The 16,463-nt window shown below is 56.9% G+C and overlaps 1 long non-coding RNA gene across 1 annotated transcript in view; it reads left to right on the plus strand.

The window, feature by feature from the left end:
• Positions 1-351: 351 nt before the first annotated feature.
• Positions 352-16,463, plus strand: part of LOC147091089 (uncharacterized) — a 38,598-nt gene continuing 22,486 nt past the window's right edge. Inside the window, exon 1 of the long non-coding RNA XR_015075302.1 lies at positions 352-689. This is a non-coding gene — a long non-coding RNA (uncharacterized LOC147091089). The remainder of the gene's footprint in view (positions 690-16,463) is intronic.

Genomic DNA, 16,463 nt, shown 5'->3' on the forward strand with positions numbered 1-16,463 from the left:
TCTCTCCGTCTCTCTCTCTCCCCCTCTCTCGCTGTCCCTCTCTCGCTCTCCCTCTCTCTCTCCCCCTCTCTCGCTCTCCCTCTCTCGCTCTCCCTCTCTCGCTCTCCCCCTCTCTCGCTCTCCCCCTCTCTCGCTCTCCCTCTCTCGCTCTCCCTCTCTCGCTCTCAGTTCAGTTCAAATGCTTTATTGGCATGAAAGTTTACAGAGAACCATATTGCCAAAGCTTACATAGCAAAAAGGTACAGTTTTCCAACATTCTGTAGGTGTCAATCGGTTTGACATTTGTTGGGTACATACAATATTACTTTTAAACAATATTAATTTTAAACAGTCTTTCTACTTCATTTGGTACGTTCAATATTAATTTTAAACAGTCTTACTTTTAAACAGTCCTCAGGTTGTGACATGTTGTTACATATTTGGCCCCAAGGTATGGTCTGTCTCCTTCTAGGACTAATCTCAATTTTGACAGATCATCCAATTCCTTGAAATCTGGGGTTGTTTGGCTTAGCTTGTTGAATAATATGTTTCTTGATGTGTTAAATTTTTCGCATTTTAGGAGGAAATGCATTTCTGTTTCAACCTCGCCAGCCAGACATTGATCGCATATTCTATTCTCTCTAGGCTGCCAGGATTTCTTGTATCTGCCTTTTTCAATTTCCAGTTGGTGGTCGCTTAGTCTGTACCTGGTGAGGGTCTGTCTCTGTTTTGTGTCTCTGATGGTCGTGAGGTAGTCTGCCAGTTTATATTCTCTTTTTAGGGCCCGGTAACATTCTAATCTGCTTTGGCTTTCGGTTATTTTGTTCCAATGTTCCAGGTAGGTTTCTTTGCATTTTTTAATGATTTGGTTCACTCGGATTGGTGTTTGGACGGCTGTGTTGGTCTGGGGCTGGTCAGGGTCCGGCTGAGTACTTAGTTTCAGTAGCAGCTGACTCAGGGGACTCTTTTCTGGGTTTAGCTCTTGGGTCTGAAAGGCTTTGAAATGAAGGGTGTCTGGGGAGCTAGATTTGAGGTGATTTAGGAAGTTTAGTGCTCGTTTTTGGATGTTTATTATCAGTGGGTATCTGCCTAGTTCGGCTCTGCATGCATTTGTTGGCGTTTTTCTTTGGGTGCGAAGGATGCTTCGGCAGAATTCTGCATGTAGGGCTTCTATTGTGTGTTTTTCCCATTTAGTGTAGCTTTGGTGATTTAGCGGGCCCCATACTTCACTACCGTACAGTGCAATGGGCAGGATTATGCTGTCAAATATTTTGAGCCAGATTTTGATTGGGATTTGGATGTTGTAGAATTTTCTTTTTATTGCATATAGGGCTCTTCGGGCTTTTTCTTTTAGTGCATTCACTGCTATGCTGAAGCTCCCTGATGCTGTAATAGTTAGACCAAGGTAGGTGTAGCTCATAGTGTGTCCTATAGTGGTATCACTGAGGGTAAACTGGTATTTGTTTTCCTGACATCTGGGTCTTTTCTGAAAAATCATGATGTTGGTTTTCTTTAGATTTACTGTTAGAGCCCAATTTTGGCAGTATTTGTCGAGTAGGTCTAGTTGTTGCTGTAATCCCTGTTCTGTGGGAGACAGCAGAACCAGGTCGTCCGCATAGAACAGGGACTTCACTTCTCCATCCAGGAGACGGAGACCTGGTGACTCGCTTTGCTCCAGCATGTCTGCTAATTCATTTATGTATATGTTGAACAGGGTCGGGCTCAAATTGCAGCCCTGCCGGACGCCTCTTCTCTGGGTGAAGAAATCGGTGTGTTTGTCTCCAATTTTGACCCCGCATTTGTTTTTCAGATACATTGATTTAATAAGGTCATAGACTTTGCCCCCTATTCCACACTGAAGAAGTTTATAATAGAGCCCTTCGTGCCATATAGAGTCAAAGGCTTTCTTGAAGTCGATGAAACAGGCGAATATTTTCCCATTTTTTGTTTGGTGTTTATGTTTTTCAATGAGGGTGTGAAGGGTATAGATATGGTCGGCGGTGCGGTGTTTTGGAAGAAAGCCTATTTGGTTTTTTCTGAGGATATTATGTTTGTTAAGAAAATCAAGTAATCTGCTATTTAGAATACTGCAGAATAACTTCCCTAGACAACTGTTGACACAGATGCCGCGGTAGTTATTTGGGTCTGATTTGTTTCCACTTTTATATATGGGGGAGATTAGTCCTTGGCACCAGATATCGGGAAAACAGCCTGAGCGTAATATGATGTTGAATAGTTTGAGTATCGCACCCTGCATCTCCATATTGCTGAACTTTAGCATTTCATTTTTGATGTTGTCTGGGCCACAGGCTTTCTTTAGGTGGAGAGATTTTGTTTTTGTGGCCAGTTCTTTCCATGTGATTGGGGAGTCTAGAGGGTTTTGGTTGTCTTTAATTGTTGCTTCTAATGTGTGGAGTTTTTCTGTGACCTGATGTTGGCTTGGGTTTGTTTTGTTTATTGGGATGTCTTTGTAGAGGTTTTCAAAATGTGTTCTCCAGATGTCGCCATCTTGGATTGGTAATGCTTGCAATTGTGTTGTACTCAGGTTATTCCACATTTCCCAGAATTGTTTTGGATTGGTGGAGTTTTCAATTTCTTCTCTCTCGCTCTCCCTCTCTCGCTCTCCCTCTCGCTCTCGCTCTTTCTCCCCCTCTCTCGCTCTCCCTCTCTCGCTCTCCCTCTCGCTCTCCCTCTCTCGCTCTCCCTCTCTCGCTCTCTCTCTCTCTCTCTCTCTCTCTCTCTCCCTCTCTCGCTCTCCCTCTCTCGCTCTCCCTCTCTCGCTCTCCCTCTCTCGCTCTCTCCCTCTCGCTCTCTCCCTCTCGCTCTCTCCCTCTCTCGCTCTCCCTCTCGCTCTCGCTCTTTCTCCCCCTCTCTCGCTCTCCCTCTCTCGCTCTCCCTCTCGCTCTCCCTCTCTCGCTCTCCCTCTCTCGCTCTCTCTCTCTCTCTCTCTCTCTCTCTCTCTCCCTCTCTCGCTCTCCCTCTCTCGCTCTCCCTCTCTCGCTCTCCCTCTCTCGCTCTCCCTCTCTCGCTCTCCCTCTCTCGCTCTCCCTCTCTCGCTCTCTCCCTCTCGCTCTCTCCCTCTCGCTCTCTCCCTCTCGCTCTCTCCCTCTCGCTCTCTCCCTCTCGCTCTCTCCCTCTCTCGCTCTCCCTCTCTCGCTCTCCCTCTCTCGCTCTCCCTCTCTCGCTCTCCCTCTCTCCCTCTCCCTCTCCCTCTCTCCCTCTCTCGCTCTCCCTCTCTCGCTCTCCCTCTCTCGCTCTCCCTCTCTCCCTCTCTCGCTCTCCCTCTCTCGCTCTCCCTCTCTCGCTCTCCCTCTCTCGCTCTCCCTCTCTCGCTCTCCCTCTCTCGCCCTCCCTCTCTCGCCCTCCCTCTCTCGCCCTCCCTCTCTCGCCCTCCCTCTCTCGCCCTCCCTCTCTCGCCCTCCCTCTCTCGCGCTCCCTCTCTCGCGCTCCCTCTCTCGCTCTCTCGCTCTCTCTCTCTCCCCCTCTCTCGCTCTCCCTCTCTCCCTCTCTCGCTCTCCCTCTCTCTCTCTCGCTCTCCCTCTCTCGCTCTCCCTCTCCCGCTCTCCCTCTCCCGCTCTCCCTCTCCCGCTCTCCCTCTCCCGCTCTCCCTCTCCCGCTCTCCCTCTCCCGCTCTCCCTCTCCCGCCCTCCCTCTCTCGCCCTCCCTCTCTCGCCCTCCCTCTCTCGCCCTCCCTCTCTCGCCCTCCCTCTCTCGCCCTCTCGCTCTCTCTCTCTCTCCCCCTCTCTCTCTCCCCCTCTCTCGCTCTCCCTCTCTCGCTCTCTCGCTCTCCCTCTCTCGCCCTCCCTCTCTCGCCCTCCCTCTCTCGCCCTCCCTCTCTCGCCCTCCCTCTCTCGCCCTCCCTCTCTCGCCCTCCCTCTCTCGCCCTCCCTCTCTCGCCCTCCCTCTCTCGCCCTCCCTCTCTCGCCCTCCCTCTCTCGCCCTCCCTCTCTCGCCCTCCCTCTCTCGCCCTCCCTCTCTCGCCCTCCCTCTCTCGGTCTCTCGCTCTCTCGCTCTCTCTCTCTCTCTCCCTCTCTCGCTCTCCCTCTCTCGCTCTCCCTCTCTCTCTCTCCCTCTCTCGCCCTCCCTCTCTCGCTCTCTCGCTCTCTCTCTCTCCCCCTCTCTCGCCCTCCCTCTCTCGCCCTCCCTCTCTCGCCCTCCCTCTCTCGCCCTCCCTCTCTCGCCCTCCCTCTCTCGCCCTCCCTCTCTCGCCCTCTCCCTCTCTCGCCCTCCCTCTCTCGCCCTCCCTCTCTCCCTCTCCCTCTCCCTCTCTCCCTCTCCCTCTCTCGCCCTCCCTCGCTCCCCCTCCCTCGCTCCCCCTCCCTCGCCCTCCCTCTCTCGCCCTCTGTCTCTCTCGCCGTTTCTCTCTCTCTTTCTGTCACTGTTTCTAACTCCCCCCGATGCAAATGTAAATGCCTGTCCCCCTCGCTGTAATATCACACTGCGCGTCCTGTACCCTCTCTCGCTGTAATATCACACCGTGCGTCCTGTACCCTCTCCCCCTCGCTGTAATATCACACCGCGTGTCCTGTACCCTCTCCCCCTCGCTGTAATATCACACCGCGCGTCCTGTACCCTCTCCCCCTCGCTGTAATATCACACCGTGCGTCCTGTACCCTCTCCCCTCGCTGTAATATCACACCGTGCGTCCTGTACCCTCTCTCGCTGTAATATCGCGCCGTGCGTCCTGTACCCTCTCCCGCTCGCTGTAATATCACACCGTGCGTCCTGTACCCTCTCCCCCTCGGTGTAATATCACACCGTGCGTCCTGTACCCTCTCCCCCTCGCTGTAATATCACGCCGCGCGTCCTGTACCCTCTCCCCCTTGCTGTAATATCGCACCGTGCGTCCTGTACCCTCTCCCCCTTGCTGTAATATCGCGTCCTGTACCCTCTCCCCCTCGCTGTAATATCACACCGTGCGTCCTGTACCCTCTCCCCCTCGCTGTAATATCTCACCGTGCGTCCTGTACCCTCTCCCCCTCGCTGTAATATCACACCGCGCGTCCTCTACCCTCTCCGCCTCTCTGTAATATCACACCGTGCGTCCTGTACCCTCTCCCCCTCGCTGTAATATCGCACCGTGCGTCCTGTACCCTCTCCCCCTCGCTGTAATATCGCACCGTGCGTCCTGTACCCTCTCCCCTCGCTGTAATATCACACCGTGCGTCCTGTACCCTCTCCCCCTCGCTGTAATATCACACCGCGCGTCCTGTACCCTCTCCGCCTCTCTGTAATATCACACCGTGCGTCCTGTACCCTCTCCCCCTCGCTGTAATATCGCACCGTGCGTCCTGTACCCTCTCCCCCTCGCTGTAATATCGCACCGTGCGTCCTGTACCCTCTCCCCCTCGCTGTAATATCACACCGTGCGTCCTGTACCCTGTCCCCCTCGTTGTAATATCACACCGCGCGACCTGTACCCTCTCCCCCTCGCTGTAATATCGCACCGCGCGTCCTGTACCCTCTCCCCCTCGCTGTAATATCACACCGTGCGTCCTGTACCATCTCCCCCTCGCTGTAATATCACACCGTGCGTCCTGTACCCTCTCCCTCTCGCTGTAATATCACACTGTGCGTCCTGTACCCTCTCCGCCTCGCTGTAATATCACACCGTGCGTCCTGTACCCTCTCCCCCTCGCTGTAATATCACACCGTGCGTCCTGTTCCCTCTCCCCCTCGCTGTAATATCACACCGTGCGTCCTGTACCCTCTCTCGCTGTAATATCACACCGCGCGTCCTGTACCCTCTCCCCCTCGCAGTAATATCTCACCGTGCGTCCAGTACCCTCTCCCCCTCGCTGTAATATCACACCGCGCGTCCTGAACCCTCTCCCCCTCGCTGTAATATCACACCGTGCGTCCTGTACCCTCTCCCCCTCGCTGTAATATCACACCGTGCGTCCAGTACCCTCTCCCCCTCGCTGTAATATCACACCGTGCGTCCTGTACCCTCTCCCCCTCGCTGTAATATCACACCGCGCGTCCTGTACCCTCTCCCCCTCGCTGTAATATCACACCGCGCGTCCTGTACCCTCTCCCCCTCGCTGTAATATCACACCGCGCGTCCTGTACCCTCTCCCCCTCGCTGTAATATCACACCGCGCGTCCTGTACCCTCTCCCCCTCGCTGTAATATCACACCGCGCGTCCTGTACCCTCTCCCCCTCGCTGTAATATCACACTGTGCGTCCTGTATCCTCTCTCGCTGTAATATCACACCGTGCGTCCTGTACCCTCTCCCCCTCGCTGTAATATCACACCGTGCGTCCTGTACCCTCTCCCCCTCGCTGTAATATCGCACCGTGCGTCCTGTACCCTCTCCCCCTCGCTGTAATATCACACCGTGCGTCCTGTACCCTCTCTCGCTGTAATATCACACTGTGCGTCCTGTACCCTCACCCCCTCGCTGTAATATCACACCGTGCGTCCTGTACCCTCTCTCGCTGTAATATCACACCGTGCGTCCTGTACCCTCTCCCCCTCGCTGTAATATCACACCGCGCGTCCTGTACCCTCCCCCCTCGCTGTAATATCACACCGTGCGTCCTGTACCCTCTCCCCGTCGCTGTAATATCACACCGCGCGTCCTGTACCCTCTCCCCCTCGCTGTAATATCACACCGTGCGTCCTGTACCCTCTCCCCCTCGCTGTAATATCACACCGTGCGTCCTGTACCCTCTCCCCCTCGCTGTAATATCACACCGTGCGTCCTGTACCCTCTCTCGCTGTAATATCACACCGCGCGTCCTGTACCCTCTCCCCCTCGCTGTAATATCACACCGCGCGTCCTGTACCCTCTCCCCCTCGCTGTAATATCACACCGCGCGTCCTGTACCCTCTCCCCCTCGCTGTAATATCACACTGTGCGTCCTGTATCCTCTCTCGCTGTAATATCACACCGTGCGTCCTGTACCCTCTCCCCCTCGCTGTAATATCACACCGTGCGTCCTGTACCCTCTCCCCCTCGCTGTAATATCGCACCGTGCGTCCTGTACCCTCTCCCCCTCGCTGTAATATCACACCGTGCGTCCTGTACCCTCTCTCGCTGTAATATCACACCGTGCGTCCTGTACCCTCACCCCCTCGCTGTAATATCACACCGTGCGTCCTGTACCCTCTCTCGCTGTAATATCACACCGTGCGTCCTGTACCTCTCCCCCTCGCTGTAATATCACACCGCGCGTCCTGTACCCTCCCCCCTCGCTGTAATATCACACCGTGCGTCCTGTACCCTCTCCCCCTCGCTGTAATATCACACTGTGCGTCCTGTACCCTCTCCCCCTCGCTGTAATATCACACCGTGCGTCCTGTACCCTCTCTCGCTGTCATATCACACCGTGCGTCCTGTACCCTCTCCCCCTCGCTGTAATATCACACCGTGCGTCCTGTACCCTCTCCCCCTCGCTGTAATATCACACCGTGCGTCCTGTACCCTCTCTCGCTGTAATATCACACCGTGCGTCCTGTACCCTCTCCCCCTCGCTGTAATACCGCACCGTGTGTCCTGTACCCTCTCCCCCTCGCTGTAATATCGCACCGTGCGTCCTGTACCCTCTCCCCCTCGCTGTAATATCGCACCGTGCGTCCTGTACCCTCTCCCCCTCGCTGTAATATCGCACCGTGCGTCCTGTACCCTCTCCCCCTCGCTGTAATATCGCACCGTGCGTCCTGTACCCTCTCCCCCTCGCTGTAATATCGCACCGTGCGTCCTGTACCGTCTCCCCCCTCGCTGTAATATCACACCGTGCGTCCTGTACCCTCTCCCCCTCACTGTAATATCACACCGCGCGTCCTGTACCCTCTCCCCCTCGCTGTAATATCACACCGCGCGTCCTGTACCCTCTCTCGCTGTAATATCACACCGTGCGTCCTGTACCCTATCCCCCTCACTGTAATATCACACCGCGCGTCCTGTACCCTCTCTCGCTGTAATATCACACCGTGCGTCCTGTACCCTCTCCCCCTCGCTGTAATATCACACCGCGCGTCCTGTACCCTCTCTCGCTGTAATATCACACCGTGCGTCCTGTACCCTCTCCCCCTCGCTGTAATATCACACCGCGCGTCCTGTACCCTCTCTCGCTGTAATATCACACCGTGCGTCCTGTACCCTCTCCCCCTCGCTGTAATATCACACCGCGCGTCCTGTACCCTCTCTCGCTGTAATATCACACCGTGCGTCCTGTACCCTCTCCCCCTCGCTGTAATATCACACCGCGCGTCCTGTACCCTCTCTCGCTGTAATATCGCACCGTGCATCCTGTACCCTCTCCCCCTCGCTGTAATATCGCACCGTGCGTCCTGTACCCTCTCCCCCTCGCTGTAATATCGCACCGTGCGTCCTGTACCCTCTCCCCCTCGCTGTAATATCACACCGTGCGTCCTGTACCCTCTCTCGCTGTAATATCGCACCGTGCGTCCTGTACCCTCTCCCCCTCGCTGTAATATCACACCGTGCGTCCTGTACCCTCTCCCCCTCGCTGTAATATCACACCGTGCGTCCTGTACCCTCTCTCGCTGTAATATCACACCGCGCGTCCTGTACCCTCTCCCCCCTCGCTGTAATATCTCACCGTGCGTCCTGTACCCTCTCCCCCTCGCTGTAATATCACACCGCGCGTCCTGAATCCTCTCCCCCTCGCTGTAATATCACACCGTGCGTCCTGTACCCTCTCCCCCTCGCTGTAATATCACACAGTGCGTCCAGTACCATCTCCCCCTCGCTGTAATATCACACCGTGCGTCCTGTACCCTCTCCCCCTCGCTGTAATATCGCACCGCGCGTCCTGTACGCTCTCTCGCTGTAATATCACACCGCGCGTCCTGTACCCTCTCCCTCTCGCTGTAATATCACACCGCGCGTCCTGTACCCTCTCCCCCTCGCTGTAATATCACACCGCGCGTCCTGTACCCTCTCCCCCTCGCTGTAATATCACACCGCGCGTCCTGTACCCTCTCCCCCTCGCTGTAATATCACACCGCGCGTCCTGTACCCTCTCCCCCTCGCTGTAATATCACACCGCGCGTCCTGTACCCTCTCCCCCTCGCTGTAATATCACACCGCGCGTCCTGTACCCTCTCCCCCTCGCTGTAATATCACACTCTGCGTCCTGTACCCTCTCTCGCTGTAATATCACACCGTGCGTCCTGTACCCTCTCCCCCTCGCTGTAATATCACACCGTGCGTCCTGTACCCTCTCCCCCTCGCTGCAATATCGTACCGTGCGTCCTGTACCCTCTCCCCCTCGCTGTAATATCACACCGTCCGTCCTGTATCCTCTCTCGCTGTAATATCACACCGTGCGTCCTGTACCCTCTCCCCCTCGCTGTAATATCACACCGTGCGTCCTGTACCCTCTCTCGCTGTAATATCACACCGTGCGTCCTGTACCCTCTCCCCCTCGCTGTAATATCACACCGCGCGTCCTGTACCCTCCCCGCTCGCTGTAATATCACACCGTGCGTCCTGTACCCTCTCCCCCTCGCTGTAATATCACACCGTGCGTCCTGTACCCTCTCCCCCTCGCTGTAATATCACACCGTGCGTCCTGTACCCTCTCTCGCTGTAATATCACACCGTGCGTCCTGTACCCTCCCCCCCTCGCTGTAATATCACACCGCGTGTCCTGTACCCTCTCCCCCTCGCTGTAATATCACACCGCGCGTCCTGTACCCTCTCCCCCTCGCTGTAATATCACACCGTGCGTCCTGTACCCTCTCTCGCTGTAATATCGCGCCGTGCGTCCTGTACCCTCTCCCGCTCGCTGTAATATCACACCGTGCGTCCTGTACCCTCTCCCCCTCGGTGTAATATCACACCGTGCGTCCTGTACCCTCTCCCCCTCGCTGTAATATCACGCCGCGCGTCCTGTACCCTCTCCCCCTTGCTGTAATATCGCACCGTGCGTCCTGTACCCTCTCCCCCTTGCTGTAATATCGCGTCCTGTACCCTCTCCCCCTCGCTGTAATATCACACCGTGCGTCCTGTACCCTCTCCCCCTCGCTGTAATATCACACCGTGCATCCTGTACCCTCTCCCCCTCGCTGTAATATCACACCGCGCGTCCTCTACCCTCTCCCCCTCTCTGTAATATCACACCGTGCGTCCTGTACCCTCTCCCCCTCGCTGTAATATCGCACCGTGCGTCCTGTACCCTCTCCCCCTCGCTGTAATATCGCACCGTGCGTCCTGTACCCTCTCCCCTCGCTGTAATATCACACCGTGCGTCCTGTACCCTGTCCCCCTCGCTGTAATATCACACCGCGCGACCTGTACCCTCTCCCCCTCGCTGTAATATCGCACCGCGCGTCCTGTACCCTCTCCCCCTCGCTGTAATATCACACCGTGCGTCCTGTACCATCTCCCCCTCGCTGTAATATCACACCGTGCGTCCTGTACCCTCTCCCTCTCGCTGTAATATCACACTGTGCGTCCTGTACCCTCTCCGCCTCGCTGTAATATCACACCGTGCGTCCTGTACCCTCTCCCCCTCGCTGTAATATCACACCGTGCGTCCTGTTCCCTCTCCCCCTCGCTGTAATATCACACCGTGCGTCCTGTACCCTCTCTCGCTGTAATATCACACCGCGCGTCCTGTACCCTCTCCCCCTCGCAGTAATATCTCACCGTGCGTCCTGTACCCTCTCCCCCTCGCTGTAATATCACACCGCGCGTCCTGAACCCTCTCCCCCTCGCTGTAATATCACACCGTGCGTCCTGTACCCTCTCCCCCTCGCTGTAATATCACACCGTGCGTCCAGTACCCTCTCCCCCTCGCTGTAATATCACACCGTGCGTCCCGTACCCTCTCCCCCTCGCTGTAATATCACACCGCGCGTCCTGTACCCTCTCCCCCTCGCTGTAATATCACACCGCGCGTCCTGTACCCTCTCCTCCTCGCTGTAATATCACACCGTGCGTCCTGTACCCTCTCCCCCTCGCTGTAATATCACACCGTGCGTCCTGTACCCTCTCCCCCTCGCTGTAATATCACACCGTGCGTCCTGTACCCTCTCTCGCTGTAATATCACACCGTGCGTCCTGTACCCTCCCCCCCTCGCTGTAATATCACACCGCGTGTCCTGTACCCTCTCCCCCTCGCTGTAATATCACACCGCGCGTCCTGTACCCTCTCCCCCTCGCTGTAATATCACACCGTGCGTCCTGTACCCTCTCTCGCTGTAATATCGCGCCGTGCGTCCTGTACCCTCTCCCGCTCGCTGTAATATCACACCGTGCGTCCTGTACCCTCTCCCCCTCGGTGTAATATCACACCGTGCGTCCTGTACCCTCTCCCCCTCGCTGTAATATCACGCCGCGCGTCCTGTACCCTCTCCCCCTTGCTGTAATATCGCACCGTGCGTCCTGTACCCTCTCCCCCTTGCTGTAATATCGCGTCCTGTACCCTCTCCCCCTCGCTGTAATATCACACCGTGCGTCCTGTACCCTCTCCCCCTCGCTGTAATATCACACCGTGCGTCCTGTACCCTCTCCCCCTCGCTGTAATATCACACCGCGCGTCCTCTACCCTCTCCCCCTCGCTGTAATATCGCACCGTGCGTCCTGTACCCTCTCCGCCTCGCTGTAATATCGCACCGTGCGTCCTGTACCCTCTCCCCTCGCTGTAATATCACACCGTGCGTCCTGTACCCTGTCCCCCTCGCTGTAATATCACACCGCGCGACCTGTACCCTCTCCCCCTCGCTGTAATATCGCACCGCGCGTCCTGTACCCTCTCCCCCTCGCTGTAATATCACACCGTGCGTCCTGTACCATCTCCCCCTCGCTGTAATATCACACCGTGCGTCCTGTACCCTCTCCCTCTCGCTGTAATATCACACTGTGCGTCCTGTACCCTCTCCGCCTCGCTGTAATATCACACCGTGCGTCCTGTACCCTCTCCCCCTCGCTGTAATATCACACCGTGCGTCCTGTTCCCTCTCCCCCTCGCTGTAATATCACACCGTGCGTCCTGTACCCTCTCTCGCTGTAATATCACACCGTGCGTCCTGTACCCTCCCCCCCTCGCTGTAATATCACACCGCGTGTCCTGTACCCTCTCCCCCTCGCTGTAATATCACACCGCGCGTCCTGTACCCTCTCCCCCTCGCTGTAATATCACACCGTGCGTCCTGTACCCTCTCTCGCTGTAATATCGCGCCGTGCGTCCTGTACCCTCTCCCGCTCGCTGTAATATCACACCGTGCGTCCTGTACCCTCTCCCCCTCGGTGTAATATCACACCGTGCGTCCTGTACCCTCTCCCCCTCGCTGTAATATCACGCCGCGCGTCCTGTACCCTCTCCCCCTTGCTGTAATATCGCACCGTGCGTCCTGTACCCTCTCCCCCTTGCTGTAATATCGCGTCCTGTACCCTCTCCCCCTCGCTGTAATATCACACCGTGCGTCCTGTACCCTCTCCCCCTCGCTGTAATATCACACCGTGCATCCTGTACCCTCTCCCCCTCGCTGTAATATCACACCGCGCGTCCTCTACCCTCTCCCCCTCTCTGTAATATCACACCGTGCGTCCTGTACCCTCTCCCCCTCGCTGTAATATCGCACCGTGCGTCCTGTACCCTCTCCCCCTCGCTGTAATATCGCACCGTGCGTCCTGTACCCTCTCCCCTCGCTGTAATATCACACCGTGCGTCCTGTACCCTGTCCCCCTCGCTGTAATATCACACCGCGCGACCTGTACCCTCTCCCCCTCGCTGTAATATCGCACCGCGCGTCCTGTACCCTCTCCCCCTCGCTGTAATATCACACCGTGCGTCCTGTACCATCTCCCCCTCGCTGTAATATCACACCGTGCGTCCTGTACCCTCTCCCTCTCGCTGTAATATCACACTGTGCGTCCTGTACCCTCTCCGCCTCGCTGTAATATCACACCGTGCGTCCTGTACCCTCTCCCCCTCGCTGTAATATCACACCGTGCGTCCTGTTCCCTCTCCCCCTCGCTGTAATATCACACCGTGCGTCCTGTACCCTCTCTCGCTGTAATATCACACCGCGCGTCCTGTACCCTCTCCCCCTCGCAGTAATATCTCACCGTGCGTCCTGTACCCTCTCCCCCTCGCTGTAATATCACACCGCGCGTCCTGAACCCTCTCCCCCTCGCTGTAATATCACACCGTGCGTCCTGTACCCTCTCCCCCTCGCTGTAATATCACACCGTGCGTCCAGTACCCTCTCCCCCTCGCTGTAATATCACACCGTGCGTCCTGTACCCTCTCCCCCTCGCTGTAATATCACACCGCGCGTCCTGTACCCTCTCCCCCTCGCTGTAATATCACACCGCGCGTCCTGTCCTCTCTCCCCCTCGCTGTAATATCACACCGTGCGTCCTGTACCCTCTCCCCCTCGCTGTAATATCACACCGTGCGTCCTGTACCCTCTCTCGCTGTAATATCACACCGTGCGTCCTGTACCCTCACCCCCTCGCTGTAATATCACACCGTGCGACCTGTACCCTCTCTCGCTGTAATATCACACCGTGCGTCCTGTACCCTCTCTCGCTGTAATATCACACCGTGCGTCCTGTACCCTCACCCCTTCGCTGTAATATCACACCGTGCGTCCTGTACCCTCTCTCGCTGTAATATCACACCGTGCGTCCTGTACCCTCTCCCCCTCGCTGTAATATCACACCGCGCGTCCTGTACCCTGCCCCCTCGCTGTAATATCACACCGTGCGTCCTGTACCCTCTCCCCCTCGCTGTAATATCACACTGTGCGTCCTGTACCCTCTCCCCCTCGCTGTAATATCACACCGTGCGTCCTGTACCCTCTCTCGCTGTCATATCACACCGTGCGTCCTGTACCCTCTCCCCCTCGCTGTAATATCACACCGTGCGTCCTGTACCCTCTCCCCCTCGCTGTAATATCACACCGTGCGTCCTGTACCCTCTCCCCCTCGCTGTAATATCGCACCGTGCGTCCTGTACCCTCTCCCCCTCGCTGTAATATCGCACCGTGCGTCCTGTACCCTCTCCCCCTCGCTGTAATATCGCACCGTGCGTCCTGTACCCTCTCCCCCTCGCTGTAATATCGCACCGTGCGTCCTGTACCCTCTCCCCCCTCGCTGTAATATCACACCGTGCGTCCTGTACCCTCTCCCCTTCACTGTAATATCACACCGCGCGTCCTGTACCCTCTCCCCCTCGCTGTAATATCACACCGCGCGTCCTGTACCCTCTCTCGCTGTAATATCACACCGTGCGTCCTGTACCCTATCCCCCTCACTGTAATATCACACCGCGCGTCCTGTACCCTCTCTCGCTGTAATATCACACCGTGCGTCCTGTACCCTCTCCCCCTCGCTGTAATATCACACCGCGCGTCCTGTACCCTCTCTCGCTGTAATATCACACCGTGCGTCCTGTACCCTCTCCCCCTCGCTGTAATATCACACCGCGCGTCCTGTACCCTCTCTCGCTGTAATATCACACCGTGCGTCCTGTACCCTCTCCCCCTCGCTGTAATATCACACCGCGCGTCCTGTACCCTCTCTCGCTGTAATATCGCACCGTGCATCCTGTACCCTCTCCCCCTCGCTGTAATATCGCACCGTGCGTCCTGTACCCTCTCCCCCTCGCTGTAATATTGCACCGTGCGTCCTGTACCCTCTCCCCCTCGCTGTAATATCACACCGTGCGTCCTGTACCCTCTCTCGCTGTAATATCGCACCGTGCGTCCTGTACCCTCTCCCCCTCGCTGTAATATCACACCGTGCGTCCTGTACCCTCTCCCCCTCGCTGTAATATCACACCGTGCGTCCTGTACCCTCTCTCGCTGTAATATCACACCGCGCGTCCTGTACCCTCTCCCCCTCGCTGTAATATCTCACCGTGCGTCCTGTACCCTCTCCCCCTCGCTGTAATATCACACCGCGCGTCCTGAATCCTCTCCCCCTCGCTGTAATATCACACCGTGCGTCCTGTACCCTCTCCCCCTCGCTGTAATATCGCACCGTGCGTCCAGTACCATCTCCCCCTCGCTGTAATATCACACCGTGCGTCCTGTACCCTCTCCCCCTCGCTGTAATATCGCACCGCGCGTCCTGTGCCCTCTCTCGCTGTAATATCACACCGCGAGTCCTGTACCCTCTCCCTCTCGCTGTAATATCACACCGCGCGTCCTGTACCCTCTCCCCCTCGCTGTAATATCACACCGCGCGTCCTGTACCCTCTCACCCTCGCTGTAATATCACACCGCGCGTCCTGTACCCTCTCCCCCTCGCTGTAATATCACACCGCGCGTCCTGTACCCTCTCCCCCTCGCTGTAATATCACACCGCGCGTCCTGTACCCTCTCCCCCTCGCTGTAATATCACACCGCGCGTCCTGTACCCTCTCCCCCTCGCTGTAATATCACACTCTGCGTCCTGTACCCTCTCTCGCTGTAATATCACACCGTGCGTCCTGTACCCTCTCCCCCTCGCTGTAATATCACACCGTGCGTCCTGTACCCTCTCCCCCTCGCTGTAATATCGCACCGCGCGTCCTGTGCCCCCTCTCGCTGTAATATCACACCGTGAGTCCTGTACCCTCTCCCTCTCGCTGTAATATCACACCGCGCGTCCTGTACCCTCTCCCCCTCGCTGTAATATCACACCGCGCGTCCTGTACCCTCTCACCCTCGCTGTAATATCACACCGCGCGTCCTGTACCCTCTCCCCCTCGCTGTAATATCACACCGCGCGTCCTGTACCCTCTCCCCCTCGCTGTAATATCACACCGCGCGTCCTGTACCCTCTCCCCCTCGCTGTAATATCGCACCGTGCGTCCTGTACCCTCTCCCCCTCGCTGTAATATCACACCGTGCGTCCTGTACCCTCTCTCGCTGTAATATCACACCGTGCGTCCTGTACCCTCACCCCTTCGCTGTAATATCACACCGTGCGTCCTGTACCCTCTCTCGCTGTAATATCACACCGTGCGTCCTGTACCCTCTCCCCCTCGCTGTAATATCACACCGCGCGTCCTGTACCCTGCCCCCTCGCTGTAATATCACACCGTGCGTCCTGTCCCCTCTCCCCCTCGCTGTAATATCACACTGTGCGTCCTGTACCCTCTCCCCCTCGCTGTAATATCACACCGTGCGTCCTGTACCCTCTCTCGCTGTCATATCACACCGTGCGTCCTGTACCCTCTCCCCCTCGCTGTAATATCACACCGTGCGTCCTGTACCCTCTCCCCCTCGCTGTAATATCACACCGTGCGTCCTGTACCCTCTCCCCCTCGCTGTAATATCGCACCGTGCGTCCTGTACCCTCTCCCCCTCGCTGTAATATCGCACCGTGCGTCCTGTACCCTCTCCCCCTCGCTGTAATATCGCACCGTGCGTCCTGTACCCTCTCCCCCTCGCTGTAATATCGCACCGTGCGTCCTGTACCCTCTCCCCCCTCGCTGTAATATCACACCGTGCGTCCTGTACCCTCTCCCCTTCACTGTAATATCACACCGCGCGTCCTGTACCCTCTCC

The sequence above is a fragment of the Somniosus microcephalus genome, unplaced genomic scaffold (genome assembly GCF_052327205.1).
Source record: "Somniosus microcephalus isolate GS21.2 unplaced genomic scaffold, FLI_Smic_1.0 unresolved_chr4, whole genome shotgun sequence".
NCBI classification, from domain to species: Eukaryota; Metazoa; Chordata; class Chondrichthyes; order Squaliformes; family Somniosidae; genus Somniosus; species Somniosus microcephalus.